Genomic DNA, 24,238 nt, shown 5'->3' on the forward strand with positions numbered 1-24,238 from the left:
ACACGGTTTTAAGTAAAATAGGTTACTGGGAAATATTTCTGGCAAGGAAAACCATCGTCTTTAATCGCGAATGAAGTTCTGACGTTCTCAGAGTCAAATTTCATGACCAGTGCTGCCACCACCGTGAGAACATGAAACCAATTCCGCTTTATTCCACGTTCCATCTGACTGCTTCCTAATCGCCGCATTTTATACGACTTGTTGACTTGTGCGTTTCCTGTCGACTGTGCTCACGCGGATGTACCGAAGTTAATGGGACACAGACAGTAAACACTCCTTTCCAACATCTTTTATAATGTGTAAGAAATATAAATATGGTGAACCACTTCCCGTGCCATTATTATTCAGTAGCAGCTTTGTCCATGCCACTCGTAGATCTGCAAACACGGGGTGATTGACATGTAGCGAAACCTGCTATTGGTTGGGACTATTGTCGACCTCATTTGAACTTTTCAGCTTCTTTGAAGCCGAATGAGAGAAAAAGATAAGGATAGCGGAAGAGTAGAATTTAAAAGTAGGAGTGAAGATGTCAGGGCTATAATTAGTGACAGTTCGATCATTTAATATTTAAGAATTCGGTCCGTACCGCGAAGAAAACATCGCACTTCACCATTACAAAGATCCACTGGCTAACGCTGATTAAGGAAATAATCGCTGTTTATAATTACAATTATATGAAACCCATACATACTCTGAGTAGGCATCTAAACAATATTTAAAGATTCAGTCCGTACCGCGAAGTAAACACAACACTTCACCATTAAGAAGATCAACTGGTTAACGCTGATTAAGGAAATAATCTCTGTTTACACTGAGAATCATACGAAATACGATGATACAAAATTAAAGTTATTTATTCTTGAAGCAGGGTTTCATTTAATGGCGTTGTAAATATCGCAGACGCTGTGTTGCGCCAGATGATTTGATGATTCAATGAATAACCGGCATTTGCTTGGAGGTACTGAGGAAAACAACGAAGAACCTCAGTCAGAATCTCCAGTCTTCGGACCGAGATTTCGAACCCGGGATCTTAAAACACGAAGCAGGAGAACTGCTTAATTGACCGCGATTAATGACGTAGTCGAAGCGCACAGTTTGATCCCGGCTACTGTACAGGTTCACGCGTCTTTGCAACCCATAAAACCGACATCGACTGGAGTCCTCGAGCATCCGCACGCTAAAGAAATGTGCCATCATGTTCCTCGCGTCATAATGTTGTCTTCAGTTCCGTTGACAGACCGACTGTGACGTATAAACGTTCCTGGCAGCAGTTTCTGACACCTGTCTCGGTCTTGATTACGTATGCATAGGATTCTGTGGAACTATTGTTTGATATGACGTCACTGCGCACTGTTTAATGCTGTTATTGGAACAGCCGAAGCGCCTTCTTCATAATTGTCATTCAGAATGTTCGATAATCTTTTATTTACAGCACAATTATGTATGATACAGTATAATTTGAAGTGTATTGTTTGTAGATTGGATTGGTTCACGCACTCTGCGTTGCAAACATGTTTCATTTAGAAACGGAGAGTGTGAAAATCTGTCTTACAATTAATTCAAATTTAAATAAATTAGGAGGCTGAATATCAGCGGTAAGTCATAAAATATTACAAATCTACCCTGAAGAATGATGAAGGAATCTAAATTAGTACTTACGAAATGCATTTTTATTGAAACGTCTGACAGGGTAGCACATAAAATTTAATATTATTATTTATATTTGTTTAATTACGAAATATGAGAAGCATCAACACGTAAACATGTGTTTCGCTCCGTTGTGTAGAATTTCGTGCACTTGATGACTGAATAGTGCAATGTTTTCATAAAACAACGTACAAAGATTAAAATTAAGTAATACTAACTAATAACTAGATGGCTTACGGAACCCGAAGGTTCATCACCGAATTAACCAAAGCCCTCCACCGGACCCTGTCCTGGGCCAACAAAATCCAGTCTCCTTCAACTCCTATCTCCCATAGATCCCGCCTGAGATTATACTCCCATCTACGTCTAGGTCTTCCCAGCGGTCTCCTTCCCTCAGGCTTCCCAACCAACACCATGCGCGCTACATGCCCAGCCCATCTCATTCTTCTGGACTTAATCACCCTGACAAATATTGGGGGAGGAGTACAGATTTTTAAGTAATATTATGTAAAGAAACTAATATCACTACTTATTATTGCTTAATTAAATAACAAAGTATAGGTTACGTATGATATTACATCAAAGTACAATAAAATGGAAAATTCCCGTTAAGAATGACGGGAAATATCTAACATTAGCCCAACCCTGTGTGAGTTTCCGTCAAAGGAGAAATCATTTTAAGACGATATTTTCATTAACTTGTATTTCTCTAATAAAAAAGTTTTTTTTGAATTTGCTTTTATTTCATAAGTCTTTTATTCAGATCTGCTAAAAATATTGTCTTTGAGCGATAAATCTCGTTTTAAACATTAAATATATTTGGTGTTTGATGGATGACGTTGCAGTAGAAACCCTGGGTGTTAAATTTTCCCTGTAGTCCGATGTTACATGTTTCGTATATCAGTTACAAAATTACATGTAATAGTCGGGGCCGAATACTGGGTACTGATCGGAGTATTTACGCTGTCCTGTTCTGTGAATCCAATGCAGGGTGATCTAGGATGCTCCCATGCAGCCAGCAGATAACAAACAGTCCGTGTTGCGTGCATTGATCCGGGCTTGTCCTGTTTGTAGATTTATAAGTCTCTGCTGTTGTCATGAGTCGGTAGGGCGAATATTTGCTCTCGCCCTGCAATTGTATGTGATTAGCGCCATCTGTGATGTCAGTTCGTAGAACCTAATTTGTGTGATCACCTTGCATATTCTAGCATCCATACGCTCATTCATCTCATTTATCCAGGTACAGTTAGCAGTTCACTTTTGGCATTATATCACTGACTATTCCACTTGAATCCGTCTGTCTTCTGCGTTATAAACGTATCATTTATGTAGGATTTGAGGTTTTCTCAGCGGTGAGTAAGAAGATTTCTGTCTTCTGGGTTGTTGCGCTGTGTAGTCTGGTCGATGTTAACCAACGTTTCAGAGGTCATACTGCCTCCGTCATCAGGGCGATGAAGATTTCTGTCTTCTAGGTTGTTGCGCTGTGTAGTCTGGTCGATGTTAACCAACGCTTCAGAGGTCATACTGCCTCCTTCATCAGGGCGATGAGTATGAAGATTTCTGTCTTCTGGGTTGTTGCGCTGTATAGTCTGGTCGATGTTTACCAACGTTTCAGAGGTCATACTGCCTCCGTCATCAGAGTATGAAGATTTCTGTCTTCTGGGTTGTTGCGCTGTATAGTCTGGTCGATGTTTACCAACGTTTCAGAGGTCATACTGCCTCCTTCATCAGGGCGATGAACATTTCTGTCTTCTGGGTTGTTGCGCTGTATAGTCTGGTCGATGTTTACCAACGTTTCAGAGGTCATACTGCCTCCGTCATCAGAGTATGAAGATTTCTGTCTTCTGGGTTGTTGCGCCGTGTAGTCTCGTCGATGTTAACCAATGTTTCAGAGGTCATACTGCCTCCGTCATCAGGGTGATTTATCGCTCTGATGACCAGACTACACAGCGCAAAAACCCAGAAGACAGAAATCTTCATACTCATCACCCTGATGATGGAGGCAGTATGACCTCTGAAACGTTGGTTAACATCTACCAGACTACACAGCGGAACAACCCAGAAGACGGAACTCTTCGTATCATATTTAGTCGTCATAACGTTAATATTACGCTGATATGCTCTGGCATGGTCTAAATAATGGTTCTGGAACTAGGCGTCTAACTCTTACCCTTTAAACTAATGCCGAGGTGCATGAAACATCTTATAAAATCCTCCCGCGGCAATTAACCCTAACCCTGATGACGTAGGCAGGGTTAGGTTCCCAAAACGCTGGTTATCGACTCAATGTTGACGAGGTTAAACCCCCAACAGAATTTTATAACGTTATGTGGAGCTTCGATAAAGTTCTAACCCTGTTTCTGGAGTCTTCTCAGTTTAGAATATCGGCCAGGGTACCAGGTGTTATAACTTTACGTTTTTCTAAGTTTTTCGTGGAAAATTACGGAATATAAGGGCAGAGACAGCTGTTACAGTAAGCGGAAAACTTCGCAGTGTAGGGTTGGAACACGTAACCTATCGGATACTCTTACTGGCAGCAATGGGGGACATGATTTACAGGCTTACCAAAATCAAATTAATCATTCGGTTACATTTTCATGTACTCAGTGATTGACTCGGAAAGCGTAATAATTGATTACTGGTCGAACTGCCTGTTAATTCGCCGATTGATTGATAATCGAACTCGACTGATCTGCACAACTTTATCGTGTCTATAAAGACGTCAAAGCCGTGATGCGCCAATATGCATTATGCAAACGTAGGTTTTTTTTGTACGCTTACGATGATGTTGGTCGGAATTTTGAACTGTAGGTTTTCATACCCTGGACGCTCAGGTGAATGTGGAATACTCGAAGTGGCATTTTAAAACATTTTATCGTATATGTAGTGCTATAAACCTTGATGTTAATCTGAAATAAACTATTTTGTCTCCTCTAAATTTGTGTGTATCTTCATGTTTCGTGACTGTACTTTTTTTTTTGGGGGGGGGGGCTGTCACGATAAATACGCTGTACATTACTGGGTCTAGATGTCCTCGTGTCATGAGGAACACTTTGTGTTCCGTCTGTCTGTCTGTCGCCAGAGCTGTGGTAATTACTCACGGTCTGCTGTTGTTGTACCTGCCGAGCGATGGACGGACATATTGATGGATGGATTGACGTCGTTTTCGAACGAAACACACTTATTCGTGTTAATGTCATCGCTCAAGTTATGTGGGTGGTCGTCTGTAAGAGTGGAGTTCCTTAATTTTGGAGTCAAAATAAAAAGAAACAAGGATTACAGCCTGAGACGAAAAAATTCTTCTAAGCCTCCAACAGCTTTGCCTTTGGAGCGAGGCCAGGTCATCTCTATAATTTATTTTTATAGATTTTGGTCTTGGTTGAAACAGACTGGGTCAGAAAGGCCGTCAAATTGTATAGCTTTGTTTCAAGTATCTTCAGCAAATGTCATCATTAAGCCTTTAAACATCACTGGTTACTATATATACCACCTTTTTTAACGTCTAGTAACAATTTTTCCCGCAGAGTGTGTTTATGCGTTTCGTATGATTCTCAGAATAATAAGTGATTTATATTTATTTAGTGTTCTGTCTGGCGACAGGTCCATATGAACAGGATCCTTCCATCCTTTTCTCGGACTGGGACCTGTTCATATACGTTCTTGGCAGATGATCCAGAAGTGGTTTGCCATTGCCTTCTTCTGTGTGTGAATGGAGTAATTGTTGGGATGCCACGGAGGAAAACTCCGTGTTGCCTAGACCACGGCCTTGCCCAACACAAGTTATAAATTCGGGCACCGCCGGGAATCGAACCCGAGACCCCAGGATTACAAGGCCAGCGTTCTAACCGTTAGACCATCGGAGAAGAGCTGTTTTGACTTTCAAGTACGGACTCAGTTTTTGTCGTAATAGTTTACTTAAATGGGTGAAACAGCATCAATGGATCACGTAGCACGCATGACAGCGTGAGAAATGCGTACGTAGTTTGTAGAATTTGGGGCTTTTAGAGAGACATGATTAGGTTAGGTTATGATCCTCTTAGATGCTGAGCCGTGTAACTCTCAGCGGCATTCCAAGCCCTGAAGATGGAAGAAGTTTGTTCCTTCGAAACATTGGTATGGAGGTAAAAAGACTACATTGTGCAACGACCCAGAGGAAAAATATCGTGCATACAGAATTGTCTGAAGGGATGAAAGGAAGACATCCATTTGGACTGATCGGGATAATATTAAAAAGTATATTCGATGTGTACGGTGTGGATTAAAGTAGCTCACAGTATTGAAGGCGTTACACAAAAATAAGGAAAATCTTGACCAAGTGGCTGACTTTTAGGGATTAAAAGATGCTCTGTGTTGTTTCGGCGTTGTTCATGCTTTAGCATGAGCGAAGAAATTCTCATGGGCCTGTCCGTGTGCAAGAATGACCCAACGCGCAGCATTGAGATCGGATCAGATTAGTGCGACAAGGATCTACGTCATATGGCATTTAGAACACATTTGGAATATCGGTGTACTACAAACAATGTCCCTTCCCAATCTCGATGGATTATGATTCAAACATGTTGGTTAAGAAGTTTATAAAACTTGGGCCTTCAGGAATAAGCAGCGTCTAATGTTGAAGGTTTTCTGTATCGGCAAACATTACAGTTGCCTTCTTCAGGATGAAGTTTTTTTGTTGGGGGGCGCGCGATCCTTTATATAGATCTGACGGTGTTCAGTGACATGTGGATGACGTAATTGGACAGATAGATGAGTGGGGTTTGTCCAATGGTGTAGCAACTACCACAGCATATAGCTACCCAGTAAATTCTGAAATATATTTTTGGTGACAGGAAGGAGATTCTCATTTCGTTTCTTACTTTGAATTTATTGATTATTTTATGTTTTGTGGAATTGGACAGTCTACTTACAACTCGCCGCACACAAGCTGTATAAAATATTATGTTACTTTTTATTGCTAGATTCATAACTCTAGCTGATTTTTCCTTAGATTTATTATCGATGTGTTAATCGGGTATGGAATTTTCAATGTCCCACTGAGATTTGAACACGGAATCTTCCGAATACGAAGCTAATCACAGTACTCGCATTATTCCTTGTAAATGTTTATTTTAATTCAATCTTTTCTCTTTAGCTTACGTCTTCTCTGTTACAAGGGAAGATAATCTTATGTTCTTACATGTGTGCCCTCTGGCTCATTTCTAGTTACAGCAAAGCATTTAACGAAAGAACATCTGTATTGACGTGGTTGGTCTAGATTGTTTTTTCATCGGTAGAAGTAGATAAATATTGAAGAATTTTGATACGGAAATGTCAGGGTAAGAGACCACACTGGGGGGGGACCGAACGGTAGATAGCTTGGTCGGATTATACCCTAAGGAAAAAAGTGTTCTTAGGGGGATTTGGTGTAAGGATGCTTACTGGATTTGTTCGGGATAGAATCGAATGCGCTTGGAGGCTTTCCATTGTCTTAATCATTTGAAGCCGAGTGACTTAGTTAAAGAGAAGAGAATGTTTGAGACAAGTGTGGGAGACTTCTTGTAAAAGGGGTGTCAGATTAAGTTATGGATGTGAATGTGAGTGTTTCTGCATTCGTTTAAAAAAGCTGTCCCACTATACGCCATGTAGGCGCTTGGGGGATGGGGTAGAAGGTACTTAGTGTGGAATTTTCATGTTAATTCTCAGGGGGTTGCATAAGAAGCAGGACCTTCTAGATGCGTCCTGAGGTTCGGCTAAGTGATCATTAGAAAGTCCGCCCTTACCTCAAAGAAAACAACACTTCAACATTACAAAAATAAGTTGGTGAGTGCTGTTTAAGGAACTAGTCGTCGTTTGTAGTGAAAAATCATACGAAACTCATAAATTCTGTACGTGAGAAAGATACTGAGTGGTGGTACGTGCAGTTACCAGGGCGCGTTAAATGGTTAAGGCGGGGAAAGGCTTAGGATATCGTCTTGACCGGCTGTGTGACTCGAATGTTATCAAGGAGATGCCTGCACCATCAAGTTGGGACCATTTTGTTATTTTGCGGTGAATGCTGTTGTGTGTTCACGTCAACATTTTCGTAAGCTTGGATGACCCCAACTTTTTCGTCTTCCGTCTTGTGTCGCGTGACAATACCTCCGGACGTTCCCTTTCTTTTACATAACCGATTCACCTGAACCCTGTTGTTATTTTAAGGGTTTTCGCCCTTTTAAAACCCTACTGATAACCATAAGTACCACCTGCTTTAACAATCAGTAACTGTCACTTTTGTATTTGTGTGTTTCGTTTGATTCTCAGTGCAAACAGCGATTATTTCCTTAAACAGCGTTAACCAGTCGATCTTTGTAATGGTGAAGTGTAGTGTTTTCTTCGCGGTACGGACTGAATTCTTAAATATTTTTTTAGACGAGCTTTGGGTTTTAAAGGGTGAACCAGTTGTTCTTTGTAATGGTGAAGTGTAGTGTTTTCTTAGCGGTACGGACTGAATTCTTAAATATTTTTCGTCAAGCCGTTTCAGGGTAAAGAGATATACGTCCTGAAACTTGAGAAATCGTAAAACAATGTTCGGAAATTTGCGGCAGTTTATATTTATTGATTTTAAAAAAAATATATATTAAGTAACATACACATGAAATTTGGCTGAAGTGACAATTTTGCTAAATTACAGATTATATTTAAATATAAGCTGTAAAGTATCAACGATTTTCCCCTTTTGTAATATTTGAACTACCCCTTTCCCGGCGGATCTATTCTGCTACGCCTTTCTGTATAGGCAACACTTTCATTTTGCATGAAATCTGCAGAAGGGAAGAAATTAATTGTGAAGTGGTGGAAGACTGCAGATTTAGTGTCCTGTCACGAATAAGAAATTGTTTATAGGTAATTTTTGAAGAGATTGTAAAAAAAGATTTCCTGAGATTGTCTGAGAACCGCACGTTGAATGATAGTGGATTAATGTCTTAAGTTTATTTCCGCTGTGATACATTACTGTTTTATTTTCTTAAAGCGAGACCCAAAATTCCATGTCAGTACGACATAGTCTGAAACGTTGTTTTGATTTTAACTCTTATCGGAACAAGTGCAACTTCCAAAATATTTTAGCAGAGTCTGAGAATTAAGAAAAAAAAAAGTGAACGTGATGCGGGAACCGTGTATGCAGTTTCAAACTCTCTTTGTTCGCTTCTGTTTAAGCAATCGTACACTTGTTGCTCCTAACACGACATTCTAACGTAAATTCCTCTAACTTCTGTGTTCGGTTCTGATGTTTCGTGTTGTGTCCATTTCAAAAGTTGGACGCATGCTTGATTTTCCGTACAGGCGTGTTTCCAAGCAGTATCCGTGCGTAAAACTATTTGGAGTTTAGCCAAAACAAACATCTATAAACGTAGACCGGCAGTTCTTTTCTGACACAAAAGTATGGAGACAAAGCGAACTGAAATATGGACTAAGGTTTTTTTGTGGGACTGTGAAGAATTTTTCTACTAAGCCCATTTTAATAATTAATTTGGTTATGGTTGCAACAGTATTAGGACAAACTTGATTATCAAATAACTCATATAGATAGAAATTCTTACAGTCCACTAATACCGATACTAACGATAAATACTAATTGGTCCACTAATATTAATAATTATCCTAAGCCTAATAAAAAAACATACAGAGCTTCAGATAAACTTTAGTTGGTGTATGTGCGTGACGTGCCTGTGCAAGGGACCAAGGCCCCTGAATGAGGCAGAGGGCCGAATGATTCTCTTTTTTTAATATTGATATTTTGTCTTCCTGCTTAAAATGCATACATAAATCCACTGACCGTGCTCCAGTTCGCCCATTCATAAATTCACAGAACCTTTGACGCATTCAGTCATTAACTTATCAATCCGTACGTCCTGTGATCCGTCCATCCATTCGTACATGCATTAATTCTTCCTTCTTTATTTCCATCAGTTCATCCATTAAGCGGTCCAACTGTCTGTTGGTCCATCTACGTATCCATCTCCCTGTCCTTCCAGAAATATGATCTATTTATGCTTCCATATATCTAATCTGTTTATCATTCCATCCATCTGATCTACCTGTCCTTCCACCTAATTTATTTGTCCTTCCTTCCATCTAATCTATTTATCCTTCCATCCATTTAATATATTTATCCCTCCATCCTTGTATTAACTGAAATTTTAAATTATAATGTTTACAGATACGCCAAACACAAACATAGTTTATAATCATAATTAACATTTTGACACCAGCAACCATTTTATTTTCTCGGTAAAGACACCAAAGTTTAAAGCGTGCATCGAAACACATCTTGGGAATATCTGGATTAAATCAAAACTGATCTGGAAGTTTAGAATATAGTAGCAACTTTTAATAACAAACGGAAAGGACTCTTCTTAATTAGGTTTAACGTGCGACCTCGGGGGAAATCATCTCTAAATTACGGCTTCGCAATTAGAACACTGTACTGTTCATACAGAAGTTTTGTAGACCTTGTGACACCTTTCCTTTGTCTGGCTTTAAAATTTCATTCAAGCATAAGAAATAACGACAAGGTTTCCCCCCCTCCACGGTTACATTACTCTGCATTCTGTACACACACAGACTGTAAAGTGTTCTCGTTTTGAGGTTTTCAACATTATATCAACAGGTATGCACTTTGCATACCTGTTTTGTGTGTAAATGTGAATAGACATTTGACATTCGTATGACTTAAAATATACAGTTAATTAATATGTAAAACTTTTTGGTACGTTTTTTTTCTATATCAAGACCGTCTAACACTGTGCTGATTTAACAAGTGTGCCGTAAAACATGGTGTCACTGTCAAAACTTTTAATTCCGTCAAAAATTTGTAACTACCTGTTACTTGTTACGGACAAATCCTCTCTTTGTCCCGAAATGATGTTACCAGTTGGTGTGTCGTCCTACTCGGCACTCAGTTGCCAGACATGCGCATTGTTAAATGTTTTTTGAGCAGCAACAAGTGACTTGGGTGCGAAATAATGTTTTTATTTCGTAATACGAGCTCTGCTCGTGAATGTATCACTTTTGTATCTGCGCAACTGGTATGCGCAGCGACCTAGCGACGAGTGTTACCTTGACCCAAGTGTCGTGGAGGAGGTTAAAATATTCTATTACCCAAAGTTGGCATGCTTCTGACTTCATTTTTTTTAAGTTTCATTATGAATGGGACATTCTGTATTTATGGAATGGCTAAAAATCGTATTAAAAGAAGTTTGAGAGGGTTGGAGCCCTTTCAGTACTACAAATGTGTTCCACTCTGTTACAGACATCTTCGGAAAGCGTTATGGAGTAAGTTTAATGCGGTAAATTAATTTACTTCGTAATTCTATGGATTCGCATCATCAGTCCACAAATCCTCCCTCAGTGGCTAGCTTTCTGCTCACAAATTAATTTCCGGAGATCTGTAGAGCTGTAGTTCCATGCACGTTCTGTATACGCAGCGACTATTGTGAGGGTCTGCTGTGCATTTCGAACGATTTATTATTCGGTGTGAATTATCTAACAATTACTACGAATTAACATTAGAAAATTCTCTCTGCCTGTAACGAAGACAAGAACATCTTAGAAGAATTTTTGGAGCAACGACTCATTTTTCAAGGGGCCAAAAATTGGCACCAAAATTATTTATAATTGCTTTTCAGGTAACGAACACAACGATTAGGGTAACACCTGTCTGGGACGGGCCTAATCAACAACTCTCGTCCGCCCTTGCTATAAATGTTTCAGCACACTTGCAAGTTTTCTTCTGGAAGATGGCACTTATTAAATCTCTCAAGCTTTGTGCTTGTTTTCTTTCTAGCGGTCAGAACGCTGGCCTTGTAATCCTGGGGTCTGGGGTTCGATTCCCGGCGGTGCCCGAATTTATAACTTGTGTTGGGCAAGGCCGTGGTCTAGGCAACACGGAGTTTTCCTCCGGGGGCTTCCCCGGTTTCTCCGTGGCATCCCATTCACACACAGAAGAAGGCAATGGCAAACCACTTCTGGATCATCTGCCAAGAACGTATATGAACAGGTCCCAGTCCGAGAAAAGGATGGAAGGATCCTGTTCATATGGACCTGTCGTCAGACAGAACACTAAATAAATAATAATAATTATTCTTCCCACCCACTTTCTCTACCATCTACGAAAGCATTCATCCTTCAAAATCAGCGTATGTTCGTGTTTGAAATTTTAAAAGAAAACCTATGAAACTAAGAAAAAATTCGTGTACAATCCCCCCCCCCTTTTTTTCCCCTTTTGGTATAGCCCATAAAATCAGACTCGTATAGTAGGGCAGCCAGGAGTCAACTTTGACCTCGTTCAGACTCGGGTCACGTGTATAAGATGAGGCTTCTTATACTTCCGGCCCGGCGAGGTCTAACCCCGTCAAATTCGCTGCCTTCCTACAGGCAACATTAATCAATCAACAACGTTGTTTGCAGTTCCAACTTGGCGACCGCTGCGACCGTGCGCTCCTGGGAGCCGTTGCGACCAGATTGGTATTGCATTATTTAAACACAATCACTGCATCCCCTGCCCTCTAACCCTTCCTTCCGCATTCAATTCCATACAACATTCTAGCTCCCTGAAAATAAATTACATAACGCGTCGAGCTACCGCTGTATACTGCCCTATTTATTTCTCATGAACAAACCATTCGGAGGACTTTCGGTGGATTTATGGTGTGAATACACAGGGCGTCTCATCATTCTGTGTTGTCAAATACTCGCTGCTAATTTAAACAAAGCTTTAATTACAAATCGCGTTGACCTATGTGAAATAACACGCCAGTGACTTTATTATTGTTATAATACGTCTCTTGTATGCCTTAAATTTGGTTCGAGGGGTCCGATATTTTCATTAACCCTTTTCATGATACAAAATATTCTGGTTTTTTATTTACTTGTGGTTTATTTAACGACACTGTTATATGCTCATATTGTTATTTATTTAGTGTTCTGTCTGACGACAGGTCCATATGAACAGGATCCTTCCATCCTTTTCTCGGACTGGGACCTGTTCATATACGTTCTTGGCAGATGATCCAGAAGTGGTTTGCCATTGCCTTCTTCTGTGTGTGAGTGGAGTAATTGTTGGGATGCCACGGAGAAACCGGGGAAGCCCCCGGAGGAAAACTCCGTGATGTCTAGACCACGGCCTCGCCCAACACAAGTTATAAATTTGAGCACTACCGGGAATTGAACCCGAGACCCCAGGATTACAAGGCTAGTGTTCTGACCGCTAGACCACCGTAGCGAACGCCCATATTGTATGCGATGATAATGCATGGTCCATAAATTTGTCTGGAGGGACTGAGGTAAACCATGGGAGCCTTAATTAAGATAGCTAGTCTCCATGTCGGAATATGAACCTGGACCTCCCGAATACAAAGCAAAAGTGATAATTTAAATTTTCGTTGTTAATAAAATAAGTATATTGTGTGTGACTGCATTTTTTGTTCTTTTATGAATAAAAACGTCACAGTAGGATGCGAGAAATGTACATTTAAATAGACAGAAGTAAGTCGTTATGTCTCTGTCCCGTTCTGTCACTGAATCCACTGTAGAAGTTTCTCCAAAGTTTAGCCTGAGGTTCAGAAACATTTAGCTGCTTGCAGATTTGAGACATGTTTACCTCGTATCTCACTTGTGTTCCCCAAGCGACAGGAGATACTGCACCCCAGTTTCAACTTCTGTTGACTGCATGAAACAGACATCTTTCAAGTCTCCGGACCGCGAATGAGGGGTGCAAAGGGCTTTGTTTGTGGGAATAATGTTTGCAGCATAAATCTGAAATCAAGGAGAATCTACAGGATATGAAATATACACCAACGCACGCTATAAGATTACAATCTACGAGTATCTGCTAGTTGTGTTCGTACTCAGAGTACCATTGTAAGAACCCTAAATCTCATGTAAAGTTTGCAGTTTGGACTTTCGTAAATGGTTGTTAGTTTTACCAGAGGCAAGATATGAACACTCTTTGATATCTCAGGTTCTCACAGCCACGAAGGTATGGACTATGGTCTTCAAAATTTTAACGACTCGTGAACTTGTAGGAAGGTACCAGCATAGATGTCGTAAATATATGGAAATATATTTTAAATATACGTAGAGAATATTTGGTTAGATACGTGATTAAATATTGTGTAAGTATGCAGATTGGTAATTTCTGTGATTAATTTTGAATTATACCTGTTTCTTCCTTAATAGTTATGTGTATCTTTCACGTCGTAGAAATGCCTAAAATGGATGTAGTTGCAGGTAGTTTATTGTTTTAGACATCCACTTAGTGGCTTAGGATGGATCATTAATTTAAAACAAAGATAATTTTATTAAGGTTGTCGGACCGTTAATCATTTTCACACTTCTAGATTAAGTGCTAACGACATTGTTTTTTTTTAAAAAAAAACCTTGATAATCAATGCAATTTTCAGTGATTGACGTGTGATCATTAACTTGAGTTTTCAATTGAATTGGAAATTGGAGTCAAATTGGTGCAAATAACGTTTGAAAGGGCCATCAATCCGTCATAAAAAAATTGATTTCATGTCATCTTCGTAGACAGAGCTTGTCACTTAATCAATTCCGTTCATTTTGGGTTTTTAAGAGACGTCTACACAATCAGTCGTCCTCGAAAAAATTGGATTTAATCTTTCGGGTTCTATCAGTGGGCTGCAGACATAACGACCAATCGCTGTGTGTTCTTTGCGTGACGTGAACTGAAATCAGAAACTCACGCGTGTCTGCGTGCAAGTATGTTTTATGTCGGAACGTATGTAAATTATTAGAAAATATGTTATCGATGTCAACGTTACAAGTTGCACTTTTAAATTGTATTATATAATTGTATTTATGAATATTATTATGTTTATTACACTGTGCAGTCTATGTATTTATTTGATCAAAAGTTCTGATTTTGTGTCAGTGTGTGTTTATATAAACTTGTTGAGCTGTGCGATCGAGTGTGTTGTACCGAGACCAAAATTGTTCTTAGACGAAGCTTATATAACCGAAGTTACTCGCTTTTATTGTTATTAGAATGGCCGACTTTTCTGCAAGTTTTAATTCACTCGTATCTTCAGGAAATTAGGTCAAACTAAAGTTATAATAACGTATAATATAACTTAATTTGCTGTAATTATGGAACAGTTAACTCTACAAACATTAAGAACTGTTATCTTTTCCGTTGACGGGTGTTTTCTCCGCGTCTGAGCGTAGTGCCGTGGGACACAATAGTTTTCTGGTAGTTGTAAGCAGTGTTTTATATACCCCTGGAAGTTAGTGAGGTTTGTTCAAGGAAGGTGTGCAGACATTGAAAGCAGTACGGGGTAGTTTGTCTATAACTGTCGCTGATTTAATATGTTTGGTAAATTAAATTGATAAATTTACTGTTTCCATTTTACGGACGAGTTAACTTGGTTTAGAACGTACGTGTTTAATGTGCAAGATTAGTGAGAGAGTCCCTCTAGCAGTCTTTCAACACCTGAGCTCTTTGTGGTCTTTTAACGATAAACTTTTTTCATTGCCATGGAAATATTCGAATACTTGTAGAGTCCCTTACCTTAAAGCCGGTGACGATGGCATCCTTAACAAATCCCATCGTGGAAATAGTCGGTTCTGGACTGTTGTTAAGTTGAATTTCAGTGTTACATTTATTTAACTCTGAACGTGTGAACTGCGATACGCTTTAAACTTATCTTTTAATATTAATAGCTGATAATGAATAAATATATAAGAATTAATTATCGATAATACTTAACAAATAATAACTTAATTAGCTTTCTAGGCTTTAGATTTTTTTGTGGTGATTATTTCAGCTGCAAAAGATTCACAGTCGTTCGTTTGCTTGGAGTGACTGAGGATAACTTGGATAAATATAAGTCATGATTGCCGGTTTTTGAATGGAATTCACGCCCGGATTTCCGATTACAGAAGAGCATTAATAACGGATGAATTGCCTCGTTCGATTATAAATAATGTAGTTGTAATTATTAGCAGCATCCTTGGATGTGTTTAGCGGATGACGTCAGCTAGGAATTAAGAAAACCGCTGGTTTATACAGTGTCCCTGTCCTTAATTTTTATTTCTTTCGTGAAAGGAGACGTTTTATTTCCCACAGCTGAGCATTTCTTTTCTTACTGTTACACTATTCTTCTTCTCTTCTATTTCCTCTTGGCTTTCTCTCTTCATTGATTTTTCTTTTTTCAGTTTCCAGAGTGTTAAACCACTCCGTATTTTTCATAATGTTACAGCGGTCTTAAACGTAACATCCCAGGCAACCATTTATTTTTAAATCCCAGTTTATTGATTTTAATTTCAATATGACGCGTTTCTTATTTGAGAGTGTTCATGCTTTAAAACTTCAGGTTTTTTTATGTGAACTTAAGGATGAAATGACGGCGAGACATGAATTAGACTTTGACGGTGAAGTAAGTCTGTTTAGTACCGAGACTAAAGCGTCTCTCATTTACATAAACACACGCATTTTAATTTCAAAACCTAACCTGCGCTCTAGAATTTGGTGAGATGTGTACATGTCTCCCTTAGTTTGTTGAAACAGCGCTGTCGAACGTGTCATGTGCATTATGCAAAGTAAATAAGTGATTACAAACGAAAATAAATTGTTCTGCTTATTACAGGGTTCATGGCGGCCATCATGAAGATTACTGTCTTCTGAGTTGTTTCTCCGTGTAGTCTCGTAGAAGTTCACCGACGTTTCAGAGGTTGTTCCTGCCTCGAACATCAGAGCGATTATTGTCTTAATGATGGAGGCCTAGATCATCTCCAAAACGTCGGCAAACATCTACCAAACTACACGGAGTAACATCTCAGAAGACAGACGTTTTCATGTTATGCGTGTGTGTATACATACACGCATATATGTATACAGAGTGTCCCAAGTATGGCCAGCTACTCTATAAATTTAAAGACCTTTATGAAACCCGAAGGTTTACTCGCTGTGTTCACAAGATCCCCCCACTGGGCCCGTCCTGAGGCAGGTAAATCCACCTGAGCTTTTATGGTTGCACTGAGGTGAAGATTCTGACTGTAATTCTTTGTAATGTAATAGTCAGAAGAGATTAAACACGCTGATAGATGCTCGGAATTATATAATCATTCTGTTAAGCGCCTATTTTATGAATATTGATCAAATAATTATTAAAATTTAGGTTCTCTATTGAAATTGCTCTCCGTCATTACGAGGTGATTTTGTATTATTATGACAGCGTAAACTCTTTACTTTAGCCCTGAAGATGGAGGCTGTATGTTCTTTCGAAACGCTGGTATCTACCTGCTAGACCACACGGCGTTACAACCCATAAGACCAAAATCGATAATAAGACCCTTCTTTACGGATTATGTAGAATCTAACACTTCCGTGCGAACTTTAATTGGACACCGTGGTAGATAATTACATAGTTCTATAACTGATGTCTATATTTCGCTGTACACAAAGAAACAATGTTAAATTTTAATTAATATATTCGATATCTTTGTTGCCAAAGTGCCTTGGTGTTAGACTATCAGTGAAGTGTATGGTAAAGCAATGGTTAGATTACCCTTTGCAGGATGGAACATAGACCTGCTTTGTTTACTATGGCTTTCATCATAGCATAAAGTTCAGCGTATCTTCACCATAAAAATTCAGGATCTGTGAGATTTTCAAAGTGGGATGTATAGTTACTTTTTAATATAACAAGATAAAAGCATCAGATCGTGAAGTGTATATGGTGGAAATAATATTTTGGAAAACAGCCCCTAGACCCTGGACGCGTAGTTGCGTTGGTTAGGACATTAAAAACGAAAATAATAGAAAAAATATTTATTATTTTGATTGTTATATTTCACTTTAAATTCAGTCGCATTTATAACGGATGCTGGACAAATAACAACGGGTGTAGCAATGGCCCTGCTTCCTCGTAGACTGTTGCTTTATTCTGCATTGAAAACTCTGATAATATAAGCGTAAAGTCAATTTGAAACTTCCTTTATTTAACGGCATTATTCCACCATACAATTTTTAAATAACCGCTTCATATAATATCTAATTTCTCGAAGTTATGAATACGCCGCTATACCAATTTACTAACTGCGTTATGGTATTAATGTTTAACTGCAATGAAGTGTATTCCGATAAATTTGACGCATAACGCACAAACCTCGTAAAAAAAGAAACCCTTAATACGTCAAAACTGGGGGGGACATAAAATTAATAATAGTGTTAACAAAGATAATATTTCTGTGGCTTTACACAGGCTTTTGGCAATTAGTGGATTAAATACTAGGACAGACTGGGCTTATCCTCATTATTTATCCACTTGGTGTTAAGCTCGCTGTTCATATAGAACATATAATTAAATTGTAATTCTTATTGTTCTTGCAATTTCGAATTTTATTTTTTCGGTGGTCCTCCATTAAATAATTTTATTGTTTTAGCCCAGATTATTTTACGCTTTGAAGTTTTAAAAACATTCGCCATTCGCTTTAACTTTCACTAACTCTGAATTTTCCCCACTAAGTGTATTTTTGAGTTTTTCTACGATTCTTAAGCTAAACAGCGATTATTTCCTTAAACAGAGTTAACCAGTTGATCTTCGTAATGATGAAGAGTTGTGTTTTCTTCGCGGTACGGACTCAGAGTTATTTTTTTTTGGTCTTCAAAGGATGAAGCCTATTTATTGTAGTATTTTTTATTTAACTACATGTTAGTTCATTGAAGATAAGCTATGAGTCCACTACTCGATCTCATTAATTTAATTTCACGCATTTCGGCCGTTCTTTGCATTCTTTCACCCACGTGGACAAACGTTATGATCAAGAAATCGATAATCTATCAACACGTCCCATAAGTGGCTGTCCGCTGATTCAACGTCGTCAGCTGTGTCATGACGTGAGGATCGATCTATGGCCCTATAAGAAAAGAAAATGCAGAGAACATTTTCTTAGATGCTTCTTTGAATAGCATAAATGCACGGTAGTTTATCAATACGGATCCAAAACACCATTTTCGACTTAACTTACAAAGTTCCTTCACAGTACAAATCTCAGCACTGAAGGATTTTACAGACATTTTGTGACTTGTATTCTTTTTTTTTAATTCTTAGGTTAACGGCATGACCGAGATGTAGCTGTTATGACTGAAAATAATAAAAAAAACACCTATTTTGTCTAGTCATTAGGGATCGTCTTTGCAAGTGCTTATGTCCTCGTTAGCGAAAAGAAATTAATTAATTTAAAATGTATTCATTATTATCGTCAGCATTAAATAAACTATAAACAAATATTCTAGTAACGCGAGTACCTATCTACTGCGTCACGTTTTGTCCTAGTTTGAAACAGTTAAATTCCACAAAGGATCTAAGTGCTTTTTGATATTCCATGCTAGACAATTAACCTATTTTATGTTCAGACGTACTGGGATCATATTAAATCAACGGAGTCGTACAGACGGGCTTGCGTTCTGTAGAGCGTCTGACTTCTTTTATACGGAGACAAAGCACTGGAAGCCAGTAGGAATTCAAGTCAATGTTTATACACGAGTCGAGTAAGTAAACACTTGTAACTCGTTCCAGTAACTAGTTTTCACACTGAACCCTTATGAACAAGCTTCTGTTGTTGGAAATTTTGAGTGTCTAGAAAGTTCCTAGGATATGTTTACAATCACATATTGTACTACCCATGATTACTCACTGAGAACCATAACTATTGTACATAATTAGCCATAATAAAGTGTCCAATCACGTAAGCGTATCTTTCACAACATTTTGTTTTATTTAGTGTTCTGTCTGACGACAGGTCCATATGAACAGGATCCTTCCATCCTTTTCTCGGACCGGGACCTGTTCATATACGTTCTTGGCAGATGATCCAGAAGTGGTTTGCCATTGCCTTCTTCTGTGTGTGAATGGAGTAATTGTTGGGATGCCACGGAGGAAAACTCCGTGTTGCCTAGACCACGGCCTTGCCCAACACAAGTTATAAATTCGAACCCGAGACCCCAGGATTACAAGGCCAGCGTTCTAACCGCTAGACCACAGTGGCGGTGTTTTTCACAACATAGTCTTAAATATTCTATTCTATTAAAATGCATTTGTGGGAGGATAATATTATAAAGGGATCTTAGGGAAATAGGATTTGGAGGATAAGGAGGATTGGATTCATCTGGCTTAGGATAGGAACCCATTGCCTGGTCTTCTGAACATGGTAACGACCCTTCGGTTTTCATGAAAGATGAATTTATTGAATGTTGTCTCCATTTGTAATAGCCTCTCAGCTAGTCAAGAAATTCCCACCGTTGCTATGGAAAACGTAACTTTATTATTACCTTAGACACTGTTCTCAAAAGATTTTGTTATCTTGTAAAGTGAATGTTCAGTGAAATACGAGGTACTTTTAAAAAAAAACTACGCTGTATGATACCCGTATTGAGATGAACATTGCAACAAGTAATTTTATGTTCAATTAACATCAAGACCAATGAGTTATAAAAATATTTAAAAAAATTATGAACATTTAGAAGCCTTGAAACTAAATCCTAGACACACATTTTCAATATCTGATAACTCATTATTCATACAGATAATAAATATCATTTTATTTTCCTTCCCTAAGGAAAACTTAAAATCAATGCAGATTTGTTGCGTGCTCTGCAATGTGTGAATCTGCTGCAAGGATTTTTCGTCACGAAATCCAGACAACTGCGGCCCCGTGTGAAGCATTAGATGGCAGTGGTTGGTTATTTCCAACTCACAAAATAAAGTTCAATTAGGGACCCAACCCCCATCAACCCCTACCGATACTGTGTTCTGCGGCTGGCTCAGCTAACTCAGTTTGTCTACTTTTTAGTGCTCTGTTATGACGTCTCTGTCTCAGCCGACACAAAACGTAACTTGCAATAAAAGTGCAATAAACACGAGAAATGTTTTCAACGCGAGGTTTTGGAGCTCTTTATGTTACGTGTTTTTAATTCATTGTTATGCCTGTCCGTCCGTCCGTCTGTCCACGTAATTCAACTCGAGAACTGCTGGACGGATTTAGATGAAATTTGATATGGACGTTGTGCCTTCTGAGTCTATTCTAAAAATTTTATACAGTTGGTAATAACATGGCGGACGAACGAACTTACGAGGTGGAACCGACACTAGCGTCTTTTACTAATGGGCCATTCAATGACGGTTATTTTCTTATTTGTAGTGTTCTGTCTGAAGACAGGTCCATATGAACAGGATCCTTCCATCCTTTTCTAGGACTGGGACCTGTTCATATACGTTCTTGGCAGATGATCCAGAAGTGGTTTGCCATTGCCTTCTTCTGTGTGTGAATGGAGTAATTGTTGGGATGCCACGGAGGAAAACTCCGTGTTGCCTAGACCACGGCCTTGCCCAACACAAGTTATAAATTCGGGCACCGCCGGGAATCGAACCCGAGACCCCAGGATTACAAGGCCAGCGTTCTAACCGCTATACCATGTAAAGTAACGTGATTGAAAAAAAAAATCTTCTCACGTGACGAGGATTTGTTCAAATGTCCCCGTGTATAGTGTCACGTGTAATACCACAGAATTACTTCTCGATACTTAAAGAATGTATTAATAGCACATGTATAGTTATAAGCTAAAGTTATCTGAGTAAAATAACTGACGGTATGTTTTATAAATAATTGTACTTTAAAAACTGACAGGTCATGACACGTTTGAACACGTCATACGAATTTATTGATCAGTTTGCAGTTCAGAGTTAATACCCTCAGAATGTTTGCTGTTTATTCAGCAATAAATTTTGCGATGAACTGTTGAATCAGTAGAGAAGAAATGAAATAATACTCAAAATGTATGATCGTGTATTTAGTGATAATAGTGGGAATTATACAATATTTTATTTTCCGTCTATACACAAACTTAAAATAATGTTGTTTAAAATTACTTAAAATTATAACATTCTCAGTAGATACTGCATCTTGTTACATTTTTTTATATTACATTATGCAGTATCTACTGAGAATGTTATAATTTTAAGTAATTTTAAACAACATTATTTTAAGTTTGTGTATAGACGGAAAATAAAATATTGTATCAATAAAACACAAACATGACGCAATTAAGATATAAAAAAGTGGGAATTATATATATTTTATTACAATTCTCTGTTTCTTTTGCATGAGAATATAGGTAAGAGTTGACGAATGAGTCTTATGCTGAAGGAATAAGCTTTATATGTCGCTTGCAAGCTATTGCTACTCTTAGGCGGACGATGGTGATGAAATTTGTATGTTTTTAATCCCAGTTAAAAGCATTCCGAATTTAGAATTTACAAAGAACGCATGTGTGTATTCTGGTAAGTGTTACAACTTTCCAGACTTGTCGATGAATATCTGGGGAACTACAATGAATTTCAGTACTCGTTTCCTGTTGATATTTATTGAAGTAGCGAGCTACAGCTCTTGAATGCGATGGCGGCCTTAAGAGCGGAAAATTAAGGCGAGGGATTCTGTCGTTACTGCATTTGAATCCGAGGCGAAGTTCATTGTGAGCACGCAACACAGACGAATGTGGTAGGAGACGACTGAAACCATTTTCTGGCTTGATTAATGACCGACTTCGTTTCTGCATTTCAAGTTCATGGTTGATGAGTAAGTTACTGTAAGAACAGATACAAGGCGTGAGTATATCCAGAATTGTTTGAAGCCTGAAGCGCATTTAAGTAAAAATTAAATATCCGGTCCGTACCACAAAGAAAACACAACTTTTCACCATTACGAAGATCAACTCATTAACGTTGTTTAAAAAAATAATCGTTTTTTTATTCTGAGAACGATATAAACTAACTTTTAGAGCAAAATACAAACATAATTTTTAATCAGGGGGTATATACGGGACTTAATAGGACATGTTAATTTTACAATGTTGGATTAAAAGTACTTTTGAGGTTAAATTAAGTCGCGACTGGAAAAGGGTACCTTTAGTCTCATTCTCAGCGACGAATGGACTTAAAAAATTTCAGAGTCGCTGTTCAAAATCATATTCGCAAGCTCATGTCTGCCCGTCCTTGGCCCGTTGAGAATTATATATGCCGGTATTTATGTATGTAATTTGTTCGTGTCTTGTCGTGAGTTTTATCCAGCTAAAGTTTTTAAAGTTTTCATTTCTGCTGCAGAAATTATTCATTTGTTTTACCTGCTTGAATATACCCAATATACCTCTATTAGTAAATTATTTTATTTAGTGTTCTGTGTGACGACAGGTCCATATGAACAGGATCCTTCCATCCTTTTCTCGGACTGGGACCTGTTCATATACGTTCTTGGCAGATGATCCAGAAGTGGTTTGCCATTGCCTTCTTCTGTGTGTGAATGGAGTAATTGTTGGGATGCCACGGAGAAACCGGGGAAGCCCCCGGAGGAAAACTCCGTGTTGCCTAGACCACGGCCTTGCCCAACACAAGTTATAAATTCGGGCACCGCCGGGAATCGAACCCGAGACCCCAGGATTACATGTAATGATAAATACATGGGTTAGATGTGAGCTTATCCGCGTCTATTGTCCTCCACGAACAAAATAACAAAAGAGAGCCGGTTGTCAGTGCAAGTGAGCAGGGAGATCTTGGGCGTGTCTTGCCGTGTCTTTACATACAGACGATGTAGGGAGGACTGTAATCCAACGTAGCTCATGCTTGTCTTCTCGTCTTGGGGCGAAACCGGTAGACAAAGAATGGCCCAGAAGAGAGAAAAGAAGTATATCAGAGTGATAAATACATCCTGAAATCGAATTTCTTTCTAAAATACTTGAATTATAACTAAAACAAGTTGATGTAGGTCTAATATTTTATTTAACTCGTGGTGAGTGTCTTTCGGTATGAAGTCTGTAGCAGATGTGAGGATATTATACTCAAGGATGACGTACAGACGAAAGAAAATAAGCCCTAGAAATTTAGCCCTGAAGACTGAAGCAGTATGTTCCTCCGAAAGTCGGTAGTTGTATATAAATCCACATGGTATTACAACTAAAAATGTTTACACAAATATCTGCAAGGCCCCATAGTACACACAGGAAGAAAACAGACTAATATTATGATTCCCGGAATTTTAGAGGAATGTTCAGAGCGAGAATGAGGCTTATTACCGCGACGCTGACAATTTTTGTGCCTGCAAGACTGGAATTAAGGCTCGTTTAATCTGATTCAGCCTTCAGAATCGCCCTGAAGATGTCAGAGATAAAGGCGATTGCCTTCCGGGATGTTGGGTCGTGTAGTCTGGTAGAAGTCTGAGACTCGTTACCACGATGACGAAGGCAGAAAGTACCTCTCAAAAATCGGTCACTCTCTACCGGGGTGAAGGGTGGAACATCCCAGAATACAACCATCTTGAAGCTCGTCGTTGAGAGAGTCTGAAATGTCAGGGATTCTCGATGATGTAAGAGCACAACGTTAAAAGAGACACAGTGTACGTAGATATTCAAATTCTGATGTCTGATGTCGGTTCTATGACCGACATTGGCCCCCCCCCTTCCCCCACCCCTTGAAGTAAGCGGGTGTTCCGCTCCAACCCTAAAAGTTTCCGTAGCACTGAAAAAATTGCGGTTACAGATAAAACGGTGGATGAGATATTGAAG

General features: G+C 38.8%; 1 protein-coding gene across 7 annotated transcripts in view; it reads left to right on the forward strand.

Moving 5' to 3' along the window:
• The window catches only part of LOC110833551 (neurotrimin), a 524,202-nt gene that overhangs the window by 246,707 nt on the left and 253,257 nt on the right, over positions 1–24,238 (forward strand). The gene's annotated exons all lie outside the window — the stretch shown is intronic.

The sequence above is a fragment of the Zootermopsis nevadensis genome, unplaced genomic scaffold (genome assembly GCF_977971745.1).
Source record: "Zootermopsis nevadensis isolate Lab colony 2312 unplaced genomic scaffold, Znev_1.0 Znev_ptg000015l, whole genome shotgun sequence".
In the NCBI taxonomy this organism is placed as follows: Eukaryota; Metazoa; Arthropoda; class Insecta; order Blattodea; family Termopsidae; genus Zootermopsis; species Zootermopsis nevadensis.